Source organism: Vipera berus (genome assembly GCF_964194415.1).
Source record: "Vipera berus genome assembly, chromosome: 2".
Lineage (NCBI taxonomy): Eukaryota > Metazoa > Chordata > Lepidosauria > Squamata > Viperidae > Vipera > Vipera berus.
The window spans coordinates 182006329-182012789 of record NC_138203.1 but is presented as its reverse complement, the minus strand read 5'-3'; the positions used below and the strand labels follow the sequence as shown (position 1 = coordinate 182012789).

Here is a 6461-nt window from a genome sequence, read left to right as displayed (position 1 = left end):
GAGGCGCCTGTTCTTAAATTTCATTGGCTCGTCGTTTTGTCATTCCCGTAAATTCTTGCAGGCACTGGTAAATCCCACAGCTGAACTCTCGGGAAACGAGAATATTTTCCTCCCTTCTCCGGAATGCTCCCTCTTCCTTATATTTCGAAATCTGCACCGTCCGATCTTTCAGAGATCACCCCCCCAAAAGTCCCCTTTTATTTCTCTCAAAACCCGCAGCGCTGGGCTTCTTAATCCTCTTTCAGACGCTCCACGTTCCCGCGCCCGTTATGATTTCTGAGCTCAAAGGGAGTAATAACTTCCCCCGCCCCGTTGCTTTCTAAAACCAGGATAGGTGGAAAGAACCGTCTATTGCTCCTTTCCGCGGGCCTATTGGTGGAAGACGGAAAGGTGGGGTTAAACATTCCCGCCCCTCTCAAGGTTTTCCTTCCTCAATCGCCGAGCCTGGGGGCCGCAAGCGCCTTAAAACCTCCTTGGCTTTGCTCAGTGAACGGAGGCATCATCTAGAGGGGGGGCGGGACCAGGATCCGGTGCCTTGGCGAAAGCTGAATCCCTATTGGAGAATGTGGCCAGGTAGGAGGGAACCGAGAGGCAGGGGCCCGGATCCTCATTGGCCAGTCGGAGCAAAGGAGGGCGGAGTTCGCTGCCCATCAATAGGGGAGTGAATTGGGATTGCCGCGGGAGGTGGCGGCGGCGGCGGCGGCGCCGGTGGTTCCGGTGGTTGGTCTTTTTCCGCCGCTCTCCGCGGCAGCTCCGGCTCCTCCATGGCCGCTGCGGTCACTGGCGCGGTTCTGCCTACCGCGCCGGTAGCGAGGGAGGCGGTGGTCGTGGAGGTCAGGCCCGGTGGCTTAGGACCCCCGCCTCCTTGAGGAGAGAAGGAGCCGAAATGGCAACGCCGGCCGCGCAGGTAGGAGAGTGAGGGCGCTAGGCTTTCCCCGCCCCGCTACCACCACCACCACCCCTTCCCTCCCAGCTGACTAGCGCAGGAATGCCTTGCTGCAAAGAGGGCGAAAGGCTTTCCTCCTTCAGCCGCCGTTTGCTCTCCATCCCTTCTCTCCCTTCGGGGAGAAAACCTCCTTCGGGGGGAGCCGGGGTCTCCTCCTGCCCGTTAACTCTTGCCCTGCTTTCAGCCCCGAGGGTAAGGCCTCGGTTTGTCTCGGAGGGGGGGATTTGGCCTGCCCGGATTGGGACCTCCCGATTGTCGAGATCGCTTTCCACGCCTCGCTTGGGAGTTTTCCCTGGAGAGAGGGAGAGAGAGAGAGGGTGGGGGGGGGGGGGGAAAGCCAGGCTTTTCTCCCAGTGGATCATTTTCCCACCCCGAAGGAGGACAAGCCGTGCTCTGCCGTACCCAGGAATTCCCCAGTCCTCAAGAGGGGGCCTCGGCCACCCCTAAAGGAGGGATTTCTCATTTCCTGCTCTCGGCCAACTCGGGAATGGTTAGCATTTCTCTTTTTTCCCCCCACCCCCACCCCGGCTAGTTAGGTCAGTAAATTATGATAATCATCCTGCACTCTGAATGCAAACGGTGTTGCTCCACCGTGTTCATTTACTTTCTGCACATATCCTTAAAGCTCTTTTCTAATTGAGCATTGGGACCTAAGAAAGGTTGGAGGGTAGATAAGGTGCGTCCTATTGATCCGAGGTTTAAGCCTGTTTGTGGAAAATAAGATTATCTCAGTATTTTACCTCTCATACTCAGGTCCTTGAATAGGAAGCATAAGCAAAAAGGTGCTGTTATGCTCATATATCCTGCTTGGGATATATATGAACATACCATTGGTCTCTAACCTTTGGTTGGATCTAACATGAAGGTTTTTACATTCCTCCGTGAGTGCCTGTGTGGATCAACACAAGTTTAGTTGCATTAAGAACCTTTATTTTTTTTTACCTAAAAATGTTCGGCATTTACAATTTTGTACATTTAGTATTGCAATTTTAGTTCCTTTTGTTTTCCTTTGAAATGAGTGGACAGAGGAATCTTCTCTCCTATCCAAGAATAGGGAAAGCTATCTTCTTTGTTATTAAGATTTTATTGTTGACCACTTTTAGGAAAATGTTATTGGGTTCCTGTGGGTAAGAGAAGATGTACTCTCATCAAGCAGCCAAATTCTTACTTCTAATAGGAGAAAAATATCACTTCTTGAATTCTGTAGGCTAAAATTGCTGCAATTTTTTGATCTGAAGAAATATTTTGATTTTAGTCTTTATTAAATTCAGTTTCAAAGGTTTTGTGAACACTAATTTTAGGTTGGTGCTACACTCAAAATAGATGCTTATACATTGTCTAGTTATTAATATGTTTTACTGAAATTAGTTTTAGGAAACAAGATAGAAGAAATCCAAGACATTTGTTCTCTTGGTACAATTTTTGTACAACATATTACCACCTCCTTTTTGTTCAAAGATTACCACACACATTTGACTTTAGTGTTAATGCCAATAATTTGTGCAAAATGATCAATACAGAGAGGTTTATTTGCTATAGTTATTTTTTTCCAAATGAGAAATCATAGTTTTAATATTATGTATATGTAGAGGTGTGGGTCTATACATATGTTGTATATAGTATGTTTTAGATGTGTGTCATGTATGTGTTTCACTTTGAGAACGGGCAACTAAATTTCATTTTTGATGTGTGCTGTTTTGCCCACATTAAAAAATGACAATAAAGTTTATCTTAGTTTGAAAGATTTTGATTCAATCCTTTAAAAGAATGATTAGGAATTGGGTTCGGGAATTGGCAGTATGTTCTTGAACTTGGCTGGTGAAAGTGAAGCAGGGATTGGTCTGGTTAATACTTGTATGTAGTGAGCTATGAAGTTTTAAAACCCCCCAGAAATGAAGCCTCGACGTTTCTATTGGTTTGATATAAGATTGTACACAAAATGTAATGTGTCAAACTGTAGCTACATTTCATAGTTGAGCATGACTTTGATTCTGGAGAGCGTCATTTGGGAATAATAATAGTGTAAGAGGACCAAATGTAAACCTAAAGTAATTCTACCTTATATTTTACTGTTGTTAGTTCTTGCTGTTTCTTGCTACAAGTGACAACATGGCTAATCTACACTTAAGCATTTGTCCAAACACACAAACTACATCTGGCCATTTTTAACCATGGTATGTTATGATGACCTCTGCATTTTGTAATGGTTGAAAACTGTTTATAAAACATGCTATTTCACATTTTACTAAGTGAAGATGATTGATAGTATATTTTAATAATTTATAAAAAAGTTCAAGCTCAATTGAAATAAATGGTGTTGTACATGCATGGTCTAATGTATGAATATTCCTTTAAATGGAGACGCATGAGAAAATGAAACTTATTACATATCTAAATACTAACAGTTGATTTTGGAAATATTAAATTGTAATATCTTCTATTCAGTCTTTGTATAAAGATTCAAGCAGCTTTCATGGCTGAAAATGGGATGCTTACAGCATCATTTGGTTGTGAATTGCCTTGTTCCTGTACTAATTCATTCCTCGGAGATTCTTTATCTACAACCAGATCTATTGAATATAGATTTGCAGCTTTAGATGAAAAGTCATAAAAATATTCAAGTTGTAAACTGAACTTGAAAAGTTTTTGAAAAGAGCAAAGCACTCTTATATTACTACCAGGAAAACATCATAATCATGCCCAGAGAGTTACAGAAGTTGAGTGTAACCTGAAGGATACTTAAACTTTTTAACAGAAATTGAACACTGAGGTACCCTACCATCAAAGACTAGTAGGAATCTTTCTAATATTAATAGACATTTGCTTTTAGCTAGTTGAAGCCCAAACAAAGGGGAACTGTTTCCAAACAACGTCTGTCAAAAGAAAGAAGAATTGATGTATTCATGGGTATAGACTTGTTCAGTGGCATACACTGAAAAACAACTATTGAAAAGAATTATAATTCTGGTTGCGGGACATGGTTAACTATCTGTAAAAATCTTTGTCAGATGGCTACCAATGTAGTGGATGATTATTGAAAACAATCATCGATCAGGATTTCTTCACCTCTATTTTACTTAGAAATCCTTAGCTTAATTTTTTTTAATGGTAGAATTGTCTTATATCTGAGCTAGTTATGATGTAAACCAGAGTTTCTTAACCTTTCTGTATTCACAGATCCTTCTGAGAATCTAATGAAAGCTATGGACACACATACTTCTTCAGGAAAATACAAATAAATTTATATGCACAATTTATGTTAAACTGTAAATAAATGGTATTTCCTTGCCACCTTAACTTCAAGTACCCATAAGTATAAAATTATATTAGTCTGGCATTAAAAAAAAATTAGTGAGCTTTTGAAAAATCTACAGTTTTTCTTTAATATTCACATATTCATAATGGCGGACTACTTTTTCTTTAACACTTATTAGGAAACAATTTAAGACATCATAACATGGCAGTGTATTCAGTGTATTCTAGTGTATTCTATATTTTGGAGTAAAACAATGCCTTTGTTTTACTCCAAAACAATAATTTAATTAGACCTAAATACAAAATACAAAATACAAAACCAAGATCATGGCATCTGGCCCTCTCAATTCCTGGCAAATAGATGGGGAAGAAATGGAAGTAGTGACAGATTTTATTTTCCTGGGCTCCAAGATCACTGCAGATGGGGACTGTAGCCAAGAAATTAAAAGACACTTGCTCCTGGGGAGGAAAGCCATGGCAAATCTAGACAGCACACTAAAAAGCAGAGACATCACCCTGTCAACAAAAGTGCGTATAGTCAAGGCTATGGTCTTCCCAGTTGCAATGTATGGCAGTGAAAGTTGGACCATAAGAAAGGCTGAGCGCCAAAAAATTGAGGCCTTTGAACTATGGTGCTGGAGAAGACTCCTGCGAGTCCCTTGGACTGTAAGGCGATCAAACCGGTCAGTCCTAGAGGAGATCAATCCTGACTGCTCTTTAGAAGGCCAGATCCTGAAGCTAAAACTCAAATACTTTGGCCACCTAATGAGAAGGAAGGACTCACTGGAGAAGAGCCTAATGCTGGGAAAGATCGAGGGCAATAGAAGAAGGGGACGACAGAGAATGAGGTGGCTGGATGGAGTCACTGAAGCAGTAGGCGTGAGCTTAAATGGACTCCAGAAGATGGTAGAGGACAGGAAGGCCTGGAGGAATGTTGTCCATAGGGTCGCGATGGGTCGGACACGACTTCGCAGCTAACAACAACAACAACAACAAAAATACAAAATTTCCCCAAATATGTTTTTCAAAGTAATGGGAAAGAAATTAAAAAAAGAATGGTTTTGTTTATGTTAATGTTGTTTTGCGTCTGGTTCATAACCTCTCTGAGGATCATTCATGGTTTCTCAATAGTCCATGCACCCAATTTGAGAACTGCTGGTGTAAAAAACATTGCTTTCTAGCCTCCGCTATAATTCACTAGTGCAAGAGTGAATGAATGATTACTTGGAATCTGTCTTCAGAAATACTTAAAATTTAATATTTAACCTATTTATTACTGAATTCATTGCTCAAGTTGAACTGAAAATGAAATCAGAGATCTTTTGTGAAGCATGATATGTCTCTGATAAACAAGCATTTTAGGGGAAAAAATTCAAATTCCACAATATAAAATGCGAGGTTTTATTTCCAATATTGACCATATGCTTCCTATATTGTCTCATGTTTTCTGTTACTTGTCTGAAGTCTCACTAGTCTAAAAACATCAGCCGAATAGAAATTGGTTATTATTAGATTTTTATCTCACCTTTTTATATATAGCCCAAGGTAATGAACATACTAAATAACTCCTGCATCTTGTTCCCCTATAGAAACAGCACTTTGAGATAGATTGGGCTAAGAGAGAGTGGCTGGCCCAAGGTCACCCTGTTGACTTCATAGTCTTTATGAATTAAGAAAATGCCTGCTTTTCAATAACTTTTAAGGGAGAAATGTTTTATATGGTGATCCACCTTAGTCACAATTGTTACATGACTATTTGTAGTTAAATAGTACTAGTATTTGAATTGGATTTCCTTCTGTTAAAAGTAACTTATTATTACAGCTTGGGGATATGATTATTTAGTCTATTACAACAAAATTAATGTTGTTCAATACTATTATTTAAATTATGCTTACTTGGAACCTAAAAAGAAAATCAAATCCCCACATACTCTAATTGCTTAATAATGGCAAAACAAAAACCAGATCCACAGACTCAAAATCCACATTCAGAATCCATTGTGTAATATTGTAGACCTTGTTTATGATTCTCAGGTGCTTCACTGAAATCTGCTGAAAACAGGGTTATAAGAGGATGAGATCTTATGCATATGAAATTTATCTTTTTCAGTCGTAAGACCTTCATACTTTTTCTTTTTTTTTCATCCTGCATTTTTTCACGGGAGTTGCTCTTAACCGAGCAATACAGTTGAGCAAATATTGGATCTTGGATTTGCTTTATAAATTTTACTTTTTGGATTTCACACAAATACCATGATAA

The 6461-nt window shown here is 40.0% G+C and overlaps 1 protein-coding gene across 2 annotated transcripts in view; it reads left to right on the top strand.

Annotated features, from left to right (window-relative positions):
* The first annotated feature begins 691 nt into the window (after window positions 1-691).
* Window positions 692-6461, top strand: part of EVI5L (ecotropic viral integration site 5 like) — a 53990-nt gene continuing 48220 nt past the window's right edge. For both annotated transcript variants that reach the window (XM_081316488.1, XM_081316489.1), the window contains exon 1: window positions 692-907. The gene's annotated coding sequence lies outside the window, so the exon portion shown is untranslated. The remainder of the gene's footprint in view (window positions 908-6461) is intronic.